This window comes from Rhinopithecus bieti, unplaced genomic scaffold, assembly GCF_001698545.2.
Source record: "Rhinopithecus bieti isolate Rb0 unplaced genomic scaffold, ASM169854v2 scaffold_980, whole genome shotgun sequence".
Classification (NCBI taxonomy): domain Eukaryota; kingdom Metazoa; phylum Chordata; class Mammalia; order Primates; family Cercopithecidae; genus Rhinopithecus; species Rhinopithecus bieti.
In genome coordinates this window covers 598318-608639 of record NW_016803338.1, presented here as the reverse complement: position 1 = coordinate 608639, position 10322 = coordinate 598318, and the positions used below count along the sequence as shown (strand labels likewise).

General features: G+C 39.4%; 2 protein-coding genes across 7 annotated transcripts in view; one reads left to right on the top strand and one right to left on the bottom strand.

Annotated features, from left to right (window-relative positions):
• The window catches only part of HYCC2 (hyccin PI4KA lipid kinase complex subunit 2), an 84736-nt gene extending 79689 nt beyond the window's left edge, over nt 1–5047 (bottom strand). For 3 of the 5 annotated variants that reach the window (XM_017876003.1, XM_017875975.1, XM_017875993.1), the window contains exon 1: nt 4966–5047. The gene's annotated coding sequence lies outside the window, so the exon portion shown is untranslated. Of the gene's footprint in view, nt 1–4809 lie in introns of all 5 variants that reach the window. The other 2 variants (XM_017876005.1, XM_017875984.1) reach the window with 2 other exon arrangements.
• A 52-nt stretch (nt 5048–5099) lies between these two features.
• Nucleotides 5100–10322, top strand: part of NDUFB3 (NADH:ubiquinone oxidoreductase subunit B3) — a 15045-nt gene continuing 9822 nt past the window's right edge. The window contains exon 1 of one of the 2 annotated variants that reach the window (XM_017876018.1): nt 5100–5415. The gene's annotated coding sequence lies outside the window, so the exon portion shown is untranslated. The other variant, XM_017876028.1, reaches the window with a different exon arrangement.

The following is a 10322-nucleotide window of genomic DNA, read 5'->3' as shown; positions in this document are numbered from 1 at the left end:
AATATATATATAATATATATATTAACCTCCTTAAATTCCTTTCATATATATAATTTAAGGAGGTTAATTGGCAAGTCTTAGTAGCTAACAACAGTCTATATTAATTAAGAATCAGGGAGACTCTTTTCACAAGATAGTGCCAAAGGCGAAGAAGGAAGCTCCTACCCCCTTTGAAAGCAGAAGCCAAAGCAAAGGCTTTGAAGGTCAAGAAAGCAGTGCTGAAAGGAGTCCACAACCACATACACAAAAAAAGAAGATCTGCAAGGCACCCATGTCCCGGTGGCCCAAGGCAGCCCTAGAGGCAGCCCAAATAGCCTTGTAAGATATGCCATCATCAGGTTCCTGCTGACCACTGAGGCTACCATGAAGAAGATACAAGACAACAACATACTTGTGTTCATTATGGATGTTAAAGTCAACAGGCACCAGGTCAAATAGGCTATAAAGAAGCTCTTTAACATCGATAAGGCCAAGGTCAAGACCCTAATCAGACCTGATGAAGAGAAGAAGGCATATGTTTGACTGGCTCCTGATTATGATGCTTTGGAGGTTGCCAACAAAATTGGGATCATCTAAACTGAGTTCGGCTGGCTAATTCTAAGTATATATCTTAATATCTTTTCACCAGAAAAAAAAAAAAAGAAGCACTATCAACAGCTAAGTATTCATAATGACAAAGGTGATGGATAAATTGGATTCTAACACTTTTTGAAGTTTCATATGTTCAAATAGGACAAAATATTCTGTAACCCATGCTTTGCCATTCAATAAATTGATGCCATTTACCATATTTTATGACTAATTTTTTGGCAGTTATATTTCAAACCTAGAAAGTACTATAATTCTATAAATAATCAAAGTCACACCTCTTAATATATTACATAATTGGGTTTTTACGCTTTTCTCTAAAGTCTACTCATATTTTTCCTCAGATTTGTCTCCATGGCAGCCAGATACCCAAACAGAAAGTCTAGAATTCACAAAGATGAACCATAAGTTTCTAAACTGGACCCAAGTCAAGGTAAACACATTTGCAATGCCAATTTTTAGTATATATTACTGAGTGAATGTTTATGCAAAGATTAATGCATATATTCATCATATAGCATTATCAGAAAACGACCTTGAATTACTCCAACTCTTATTTTCCAATTTTAGTTTAATTCTAGAACTAGATAGCTTTCAGGGACAGTAAAAGAATAGGATAGAAATGTCTATACAAATTAGCACAGGTCTGAATCATGAAAGAAATTAGTTTGATTTATGGAAAGCAGATAAGTGCCAAGTAAGAACTAATCCAAACCAAAACATTCAGCACAAATTTCATTTCTGGCAACTCCAGCTCCTGGCTAGAAAAACTATCCTAGCTATGACAGAATGGGTGCAGTGGCTCACGCCTGTAATCCCAGCACTTTGGGAGGCCGAGGCAGGCGGATCACCTGAGGTCAGGAGTTCGAGACCAGCCTGACCAACTAGTAGAAACCCCGTCTCTACTAAAAAAAATACAAAATTAGCCGGATGTGGTGGCACATGCCTGTAATCCCAGCTACTTCGGAGGCTGAGGCAGGAGAATGGCTTGAACCTGGGAGGCGGAGGTTGCTGTGAGCCAAGATCGCGCCACTGCACTCCAGCCAGGGCAACAAGAGTGAAACTCTGTCTCAAAAAAGAAAGAAAGAAAGAAAGAAAAAAAAAGCTATCCTAGCTATGACATGAAATGACAATTTATTGAGCTATAAAAATACTAGTAAATTAGTAGACTTGGCAGCCCTTTCTCTAAAGCTGAAACTACTGTTACTGCTTCATACCACAAGTGCCAGAGCCTTTTAATCAGATCAAGGCACTTCCACTCTGAAGTGGAAACCAGTGGTGAACCAAATAATCAAGGGAATTTGTTTCCAAAATACATCTAGCCCCTTCACACTCCTCTCATCTGTAAGATTCTGAAGGGAAGTGGAGATGATATAAGTGATATGTGTATGCCTTTCTAAAAACTCCTAAATTGTTTTGAGGTATCTATTTCCAACTCCATGAAGAATTCTTAAATTAGTTCCAAACTTTTTTAAAACACTGTATCAATCACAGGCTTGAGGAGCAGAGCTACCAAGTGACAAGGGCTCAACAGAAGGCTAGAAAGGTAAGGAGCTGTACTCAGAACAGATGTAAGCTACTTTCAGAGCTTTCTGTGCTGGCTCCCTCCAGAATCCACTACATTTTAGTCAGTAATAAATGTTCAGTTCAACATCCCGAGAAAAGCACATAGTCTAAGCAGATAAAAATGTAAAAAGAAGCAACTCTGGAAATCAAAAAAAATAAGAAGCCACAGACAATGACAGACAAAAAAAATCTTCTGTTCTGGCTTTAAAAGAACAGTAACTCGGAACAAGGATCTCTAAGGGGGAAAAAAAGAACAATACAAAGTACTATTGTGATAACTAGTTTCGAAACTTCTGCCCATATTTTATCAGTTTTTTATTATGTAGCATTGGTTTTTCTATAAGATTCAGTCAAGCTGAAAATCTCAATCATTCTAGAACTTAATAAACTATTACACGATGCCAAAACTGTGTATTACAAATAATCAAACTTAAATCTGAATCACATGTCAAGATAGTTTAAGGGCTGGGCTAAAAAACACACTTTCAAGGTCTATTTTATGGCAAACAAACTCCTTTACAATCATTGTTTCAAATTCCTTATAAACAGCTCCAATACTGAAATGTTTCATAAGAGAGAACTTCTATAACGTATAAATAATCATCTAACCACACTATATGCTAATTTGGACTAGTGTTTCTTTAACTACTTGATAATTTCCTACTCGATGCTCAACTTACTGCATTCTACAATGACACCTACTGGCCATTCAAAATCAGCCATTAGTTCTCTAAGACAGCTCTAGTAGGCTGGTTACGTAAGAAGAAACACACACACACACACACACACACAGACACACACACACACACACACACACGCATAAAAGCAAAGATTTAACTGGTACTCAAAACACTACAGAATTGCACCTAAAATAGAACCAGAAATTTTCTTTGTGACTGAGATTGCATTATTCTTGGAAAAAGAGAAAAGGCAAAGAACAAAACACCAAACGTCAATTAAAATTTTTATCTAAAGCATTCTCAAATATTTCAGTACTGAGAACATCTGGGAACAAACAAACTTTAATGATGCACCTCTTTCCCAATGAAAATTTTGAGGAAAAAACGAAATTTTGACTTAGGTTCATATATAGGAATATAAATTATCATTAATAGAAAAAAAATCACATAAAGTTTTTCTGACATGCAGTACTGAAATAAATTTAGGAAAATTATAGAGTTGCTGATACTACATTAGACCTTATCTCCTAAGCTAAAGACAATATTTCAAACACCTTACATTTTAGAAATTTATAACGCTTCCTTTAAAATTATTTTCCAGTGCTTCTTTGAAAATTGTTTTCAATGAGCTATAAAATCAAGTTTTATGTCGTTTGCCCTTCCATAGCATATACTGAATAGAATTCCTATTTTAATTCTACATTTTATTGTAGAAACAATGAATTATAAAACTTTTTTAAAATACGATAATTCGGTTAATTATATCTATAAATATATTTTGCCTCTGCCCGAGAGGTTCAGAGTCCACTTTTTAAACCTAATAATTCATAACTAGCTTATCAGACTTGATTACAGAACAAACTACTTAAAAGTTGACTTTTTTCGGCCAAGCGCGGTGGCTCACGCCTGTAATCCTAGCACTTTGGGAGGCCGAGGCAGGCGGATCACCTGAGGTCCGGAATTCGAGACCAGCCTGACCAACATGGAGAAACCCCAGTCTCTACTAAAAACACAAAATTAGCCAGGCGCGGTGGCGCATGCCTGTAATCCCAGCTACTTCGGAGGCTGAGGCAGGAGAATGGCTTGAATCCGGGAGGCGGAGGTTGCTGTGAGCCGAGATCGCGCCATTGCACTCCAGCCTGGGCAACAAGAGCGAAACTCCGTCTCAAAAAAAAAAAAAAAAAAAAAATGACTTTTTTCCCCAAATTCAGACCACCACCTTATTTGCACAGTCGCTAACTTCCACAATATCCTGGGGGGAGGAAGGGATCTGCCAACTAATTTTCTAGTCATTTTCCAACTTACACTTAGCTCTCACTGTAAATTTTTTAAGGATCCCCACTTTCCTGAATATTTTTTTAAAATGTTGTCAGCCTTGACCCTCAAATAAATTCACAAACTACAAAACATGAACCTGGCCACATTCATCGCAAACTAGTATCTGTCAAGTCCATATTTGGGATAAGCTCTTCGTGACTACTCTATCCTCCATGCTACCACCCTTCGCCTACAGAACCTGCCAAGGTAAAAGACACTCAAGTCAAGGAAAAAAGTGTTCTAATACATTAATAGGTTGCAAGACCTTCTCTCCCAGGAGGGTCAACCTAGTTGTTTGGGTAAATAACAGCCAAAGATTACATAATGTACAACAATAATGAGTCTTCAGGATCTGACCGCCAGTAAATATTTTATTCTCCGCTCCCCCTCACCACCCCCAGGAAATAGCCCTAAGAAGCAATCACTGGGATTTCTCTTAGCTGTCTTCAACGCCGTGTCCTTTTCTCGCCTGGGGCTTTGTGCAAGGAATCCCTTCAGCCCTCACTACACCGCCTTGATCCCGCCTCCCTCCTCCCTCTCTGCTGGCGCCAGCGCAGCCCCCACGCCCTAGGTGGGCCCCCACGTCGACCCACAGGGCTCGGCTTCCACCAGCCTCGGCTGCCGCCTTCTCGTCCTCAGGACCCTCCCAAGATGCTACCTGGTTTACGAGAGGTTCTGGGACCACCAACACACCAGCTACCGCCTTTCCAGACCACCCTCGCCAGCTCCCCTCTGTAGTTTCCGCGGCCGAGGGAGAAGAAAAACCCTCTTCACCTAGCACTTTGCGTTCCCCAAAGACAGCACCACCGCCTACCTGTCACCCTGCTGTCTCCGGCTTCCTACCGCCACCGCCTCCCGCAGCAGCCTGCCAACTGCAGCGCAACAACCAAACCTCTCATTGGGTGAGAGCGCGCGTTCAACAACAGGCTCCCTGATTGGCTGCAGTATGTCCGCGGCCCTGCCCGCTGTGCTGTGTCTAAGGGTTCCGTCCCCAAGCAAGAAGAACATGTTCTCTTCCCTGCCCTTCTCTCTTCTACAGTATCTGTTACCTCGGTCAGATTGAAGATGCACATGTGTGGGGAAGATAATCGACTTCCAGCCTCCTTCATGTAATCTCTTCCTGATTTAGGAATCTCTAACCCAGTACCGGAACGTTAAGCGGCTTCTCCGCTTTCCTGCCGTGAGAAACTCGAGGTGACAACCTCCGCTTCCGGTTGGTTCCGGTTGCAGAGTTGAGTGTCCTGAGAGGTCAGATTGCAGTCAGGTAAATTAGGGAGTTGGTGGGAGACCCGTTGATTAGGATTAAGAGCTAGATTCTATTCTGGGGAGTGTAGAAAAGGAGAGACTAAATAAATGGAGAAGGATGGGAGGCTGGAAGGGAGATCGAAGAACTAGCAGGCGAGAACTAATGAAGTCTTAGTTTAAGTTGGGGTAGGGAGGGGTGGTTGGAGGATTCAGTGAGCATTACTGTAGTTGTTACATAGAAGTGCTTTTTCCCGCCTTTGCCACACGCAAAATTATCTTTGGCTTTGAATAGAACAAAGGCAGAAGAACAGCATCAGTAAAAATAAAATAGTTCATTTGTTTTTTATTTCCTAATATTCATATAATCACAGTTTTTTAAATACGAGGAAGTTAAGATATATACTTGATAGTCTTCGGTAAACTAAAATTGCACGTAGTGGAAGTGGCATTATATTCTTATTTCTTTCTTAGGCAAAGGATACCAGCACACATCTTCTTAGAGCCAGCTTCCTTTAGTGGAAGTTGACCTTCATCAGACTTTTAGATTCACTTCAGACACAGATAGATAGGTTTTAAAATTTTTGGTTGCATTTTTTTCTTTATTTAATTTCCTTACTGTTATTTCAGCTGCTCTGAAACGGAAATAACCACCATTTTTCAGTCCTCAGCACAATTTAAGTCAATTTTTCTAATTTTATTTTTTATTGTCAAGTATACATACAGAAGGGTGTATAAAACATACATTTTTAAAAATTATAGCTAACAGAAGCAGACACTCCCGCAACCACCTCTTAGATTAGAAAATAAAGCATTGCCAATACCTTAGAACATGCATTCTTAACAGGGGTGATTTTGCATTTCAGGGGGGTGAAAATTGGTGGGGCTGGGGTAGTAGGTCTTAGTTACTACAATGAGTTGTGTCCCTCCAAAGGGCCACAGTATATAAACAGATATATAGTATATATGTAGTGTTAAATTTTCATGGTGGGAGTGTTGTGATTAGGAATAAAATGTCTAGAAAGGTTCCTTACAGGGACAATAGTTAAAATTGGTTGAAAACACTGCGTTAGAAGCTGCCTGTATGTTTCTGTGATTCCATCTCCTCCACCAAGAGGTAACCATTATCCTGACTTGTGCTAAGCACTCACTTGTTTTACTTTAATTTTTCCGTCTATGATGAATTCCTAAAAAGTGAATTGTTAGGCGTTTCAATTTATATAAATGGGATGTGAGTGCATGTGTATTTTTTTTCTGACTCACCCCTTGCTCATTATTATGTTTGTGAAGATTCAGTCATACTTTTGCATGTAGTTTTTGGTTGTATAATATATAGTGTGACTACACCATAATCGCTTCTGTTGTTATTGGACATTTGGGTTGTTTGCAGTTGGGAGATAGAATAAACAATGTGGCTATAAAGATTGTTTTAAAAATATATTTCTGGCCGGGCGCGATGGCTCAAGCCTGTAATTCCAGCACTTTGGGAGGCCGAGACGGGCGCATCACGAGGTCAGGAGTTCGAGACCATCCTGGCTAACATGGTGAAACCCCGTCTCTACTAAAAAATACAAAAAAAAAGCTAGCCGGGCGAGGTGGCTGGCGCCTGTAGTCCCAGCTACTCGGGAGGCTGAGGCTGGAGAATGGCGTAAACCCGGGAGGCGGAGCTTGCAGTGAGCTGAGATCCAGCCACTGCACTCCAGCCCCTGCGACAGAGCGAGACTCCATCTCAAAAAATAAAAATAGTTTTCGCGGGAAAAGTGGGTCCGACCGCACCAGTTCTCGGGGTGTGTTCCGTCAGCGTTGGCTAGGGAGCATGTGCTTCTTTATCCCGTAGGCGTTTTTGATTAATAAGGACAGTAGAGAAAAAAAATAAATAAGTAAAAATAAATAAATAAATAAAAACATATTTCTTAGGCTGGGCATGATGGCTCACGTCTGTAATCCCAACACTTTGAGTGGCCGAGGCAGGTGGATAATTAGGTCTGCAGATCGAGACCATCCTGACCAACATGGTGAAACCCCGTCTCTACTAAAAGTACAAAAAATTAGCCGTGTGTGGTGGTGCACGCCTATAATCCCAGCTACTCGGGAGGCTGAGGCAGGAGAATCACTAGAACCCAGGAGGCGGAGGTTGCAGTGAGTCGAGATCCCACCACCCATTGTACTCCAGCCTGGCGACAGAGTGAGGCTATCTCAAAAAAAAAAATTTTTTTTGTTTTTTTAGAGACAAGAGTCTTGATGTCTCTAAGAAAATATTTTAAATATATTTTTTATATTCCATAAATGGAAACCTTTGATCTGTGATTATAAGATTTACAGTTGATAAATTCATATATCCAAATTGTTCCAAAGACACTTTATTTTATTTATTTATTTATTTTATTTTATTTTATTTTTATTTATTTATTTATTTTTTGAGACAGAGTCTCACTCTGTCGCCCACGCTGGAGTGAGTGGTGCGATCTCAGCACAGTGCAACCTTCACCTCCCAGGGTCAAGTGATTCTCCTGTCTCACCCTCCCTAGTAGCTGAAACTACTGGCATACACTACCATGCCCAACTAATTTTATTTTTAGTAGAGATGGGGTTTTGCCATGTTGGTTAGGCTTTTATTGAACTCCTGACCTCAGGTGTTCCACCTGCCTCAGCCTCTCAAAGTGCTGGTGTTACAGGCGTGAGCCACCATGCCTGGCCTCCAAAGACACTTTAATATTTTCTAATAACAATTTGATCATCTGTTTTGAGATTAAATTAATTAAAATTAAATTAAAATACCCAGTTCGCAATTGTACCAGCCACATTTCAAGTGCTAGTGGCTACCATATTGGATGGTATCTATCTAGAATATATATACTAGGAGTGGAATTGATGGCCATAAGGTATTCATATGTTCAGCTTTTCTTTTTTCTTTTTTTTTTTTTTTTTTTTTTTTGAGATAGAGTCTCACTCTGTCACCCAGGCTGGAGTGCGGTGGTGCAGTCTCGGCTCACTGCAACCTCCACCTCTTGGTTTCAAGTGATTCTCTTGCCTCAGCCTCCTGAGTAGCTGGGACTACAGGTGTGAGCCACCACACCTGGCTAATTTTTGTATTTTTAGTAGAGACGGGGTTTCCCCATGTTGGCCAGGCTGGTCTCAACTCCTGGCCTCAAGTGATCCACCTGCCTCAGCCTCCCAAAGTGCTGGGATTACAGGCATGTGCCACTGCGCCCGGCCATGTTCAGCTTTTCTAGGTCATGCCAGTTTTTCAGAATGGTTGTGCTAAGTTGCATTCTCACCACCTAAGTGTGAAAGTAGAAAGTACATCACAATGTGTTTTCCTCAGCTCTCAACAATCTTGCAAGGTAAGTTTTATCCTCATGTTATATGAAGAAACTGAAGTTCAGGGAAATTAAGCGATTTGCCTTGGATTTTACTTTTATTAGTGCAAAGTAGGAGAATTTCAAGCTCTTACTGTACATGATCACGATATCATTGTTTGATTTATAGCTATTTGGAAATAGAAATAAGTTTAAAAAGAAAAATGGGCCAGGTGCCATGGCTTACGCCTGTAATCCCAATATTTTAGGAGGCCAAGGAGGGAGGAATGCTTGAGGCCAGGAGTTCAACAGCAGCCTGGGCAACATAGTAAGATCCTGTTTGTAAAAAAACTGAAAAAGAAAAAAGAAAATGAAAGGTTTCCTAGAGATAGTGTTTTCAACTTTCTGCTCTTTTTGAAAAGTCATTTAAATTTATATTTAGTAAATTCCTATGAAAAGGATACTTCTGAAATAATTAGCTAGAATAGAAAATACATTGAATGTATATATAAATAAATTTGTATAGGAGAAATGAGGGTATGTATACTTTCATGTTTTCTTTCAAAGATTTATCTTTCAAATTACTTAATAGTTTAAGCACAGTAGTATTATAATTTCAAAATAGTCTTTATACCATGGTAATGTTTCAACTTTTATTTTCAAAAACTATTTTATCAAAATTCTTGACCCTTTGTTTTATACTCTTCCAAATACATTGATCCTCAGGTTAATATTCTAGAATTGACATTTGCCAAAATAAGGGTTTGTCTTGTAATCTCTTTAAGCATTTTTAAAAGGAAACCTTATTTTAAAAAAGATTTTTTGAAAACATGGTATGCAGAAGCCAAGACATTATCATTCTAAATAAACACTTGTAATGGTCTTCTTTTGTAATAAATGTATTCAGTCTCAAAAGTCAGTCTGAAATCTGACACCATAATTTTTTCCTTCATTTTATTGAATCTACCAAGTAATAATGGGTTAAATGTTTCAATCAGAGTTATGTTGTAGGTTTAAATTGTGTTTGAGAGTATTGATTTTCATTTTTATTTAAATGTGAAAATCCTCCTGGGCATGGTTGTAACCCCACTGTAATCCCAGCATTTTGAGAGGCATATGCCAGAGGATCGAGGATCATTTGAGGCCAGGAGTTTGAGACCAGGCTGGACAACATAGGGAGGTTCCATCACTATAAAACATTTAAAAATTAGCCAGATGTTGTGCACGCTCCTGTAGTCCTAGCTACTCAGGAGGCTGAGGCAGGACAATCACTTGAGCCCAGGAGTTTAAGGCTGCAGTGAGCTATGATCCAGCGCAAGACCCTCTATCTTTAAAAAAAAAAACATACATATATATAAAATTAAATGTCAAAATCATCAACATAATGTTTTTTTAGTATCTTAACATGTTTACAAATAATAATGTGTTGGTTTTTCACAGTTAGTATGTACAATTTTCCTCATATCTTGGAACTTTTTTTTTTTATACTTTAAGTTCTAGGATACATGTGCATAACGTGCAGGTTTGTTACATATGTATACTTGTGCCATGTTGGTGTGCTGCACCCATCAACTCATCAGCACCCATCAATTCGTCATTTATATCAGGTATAACTCCCAATGCAATCCCT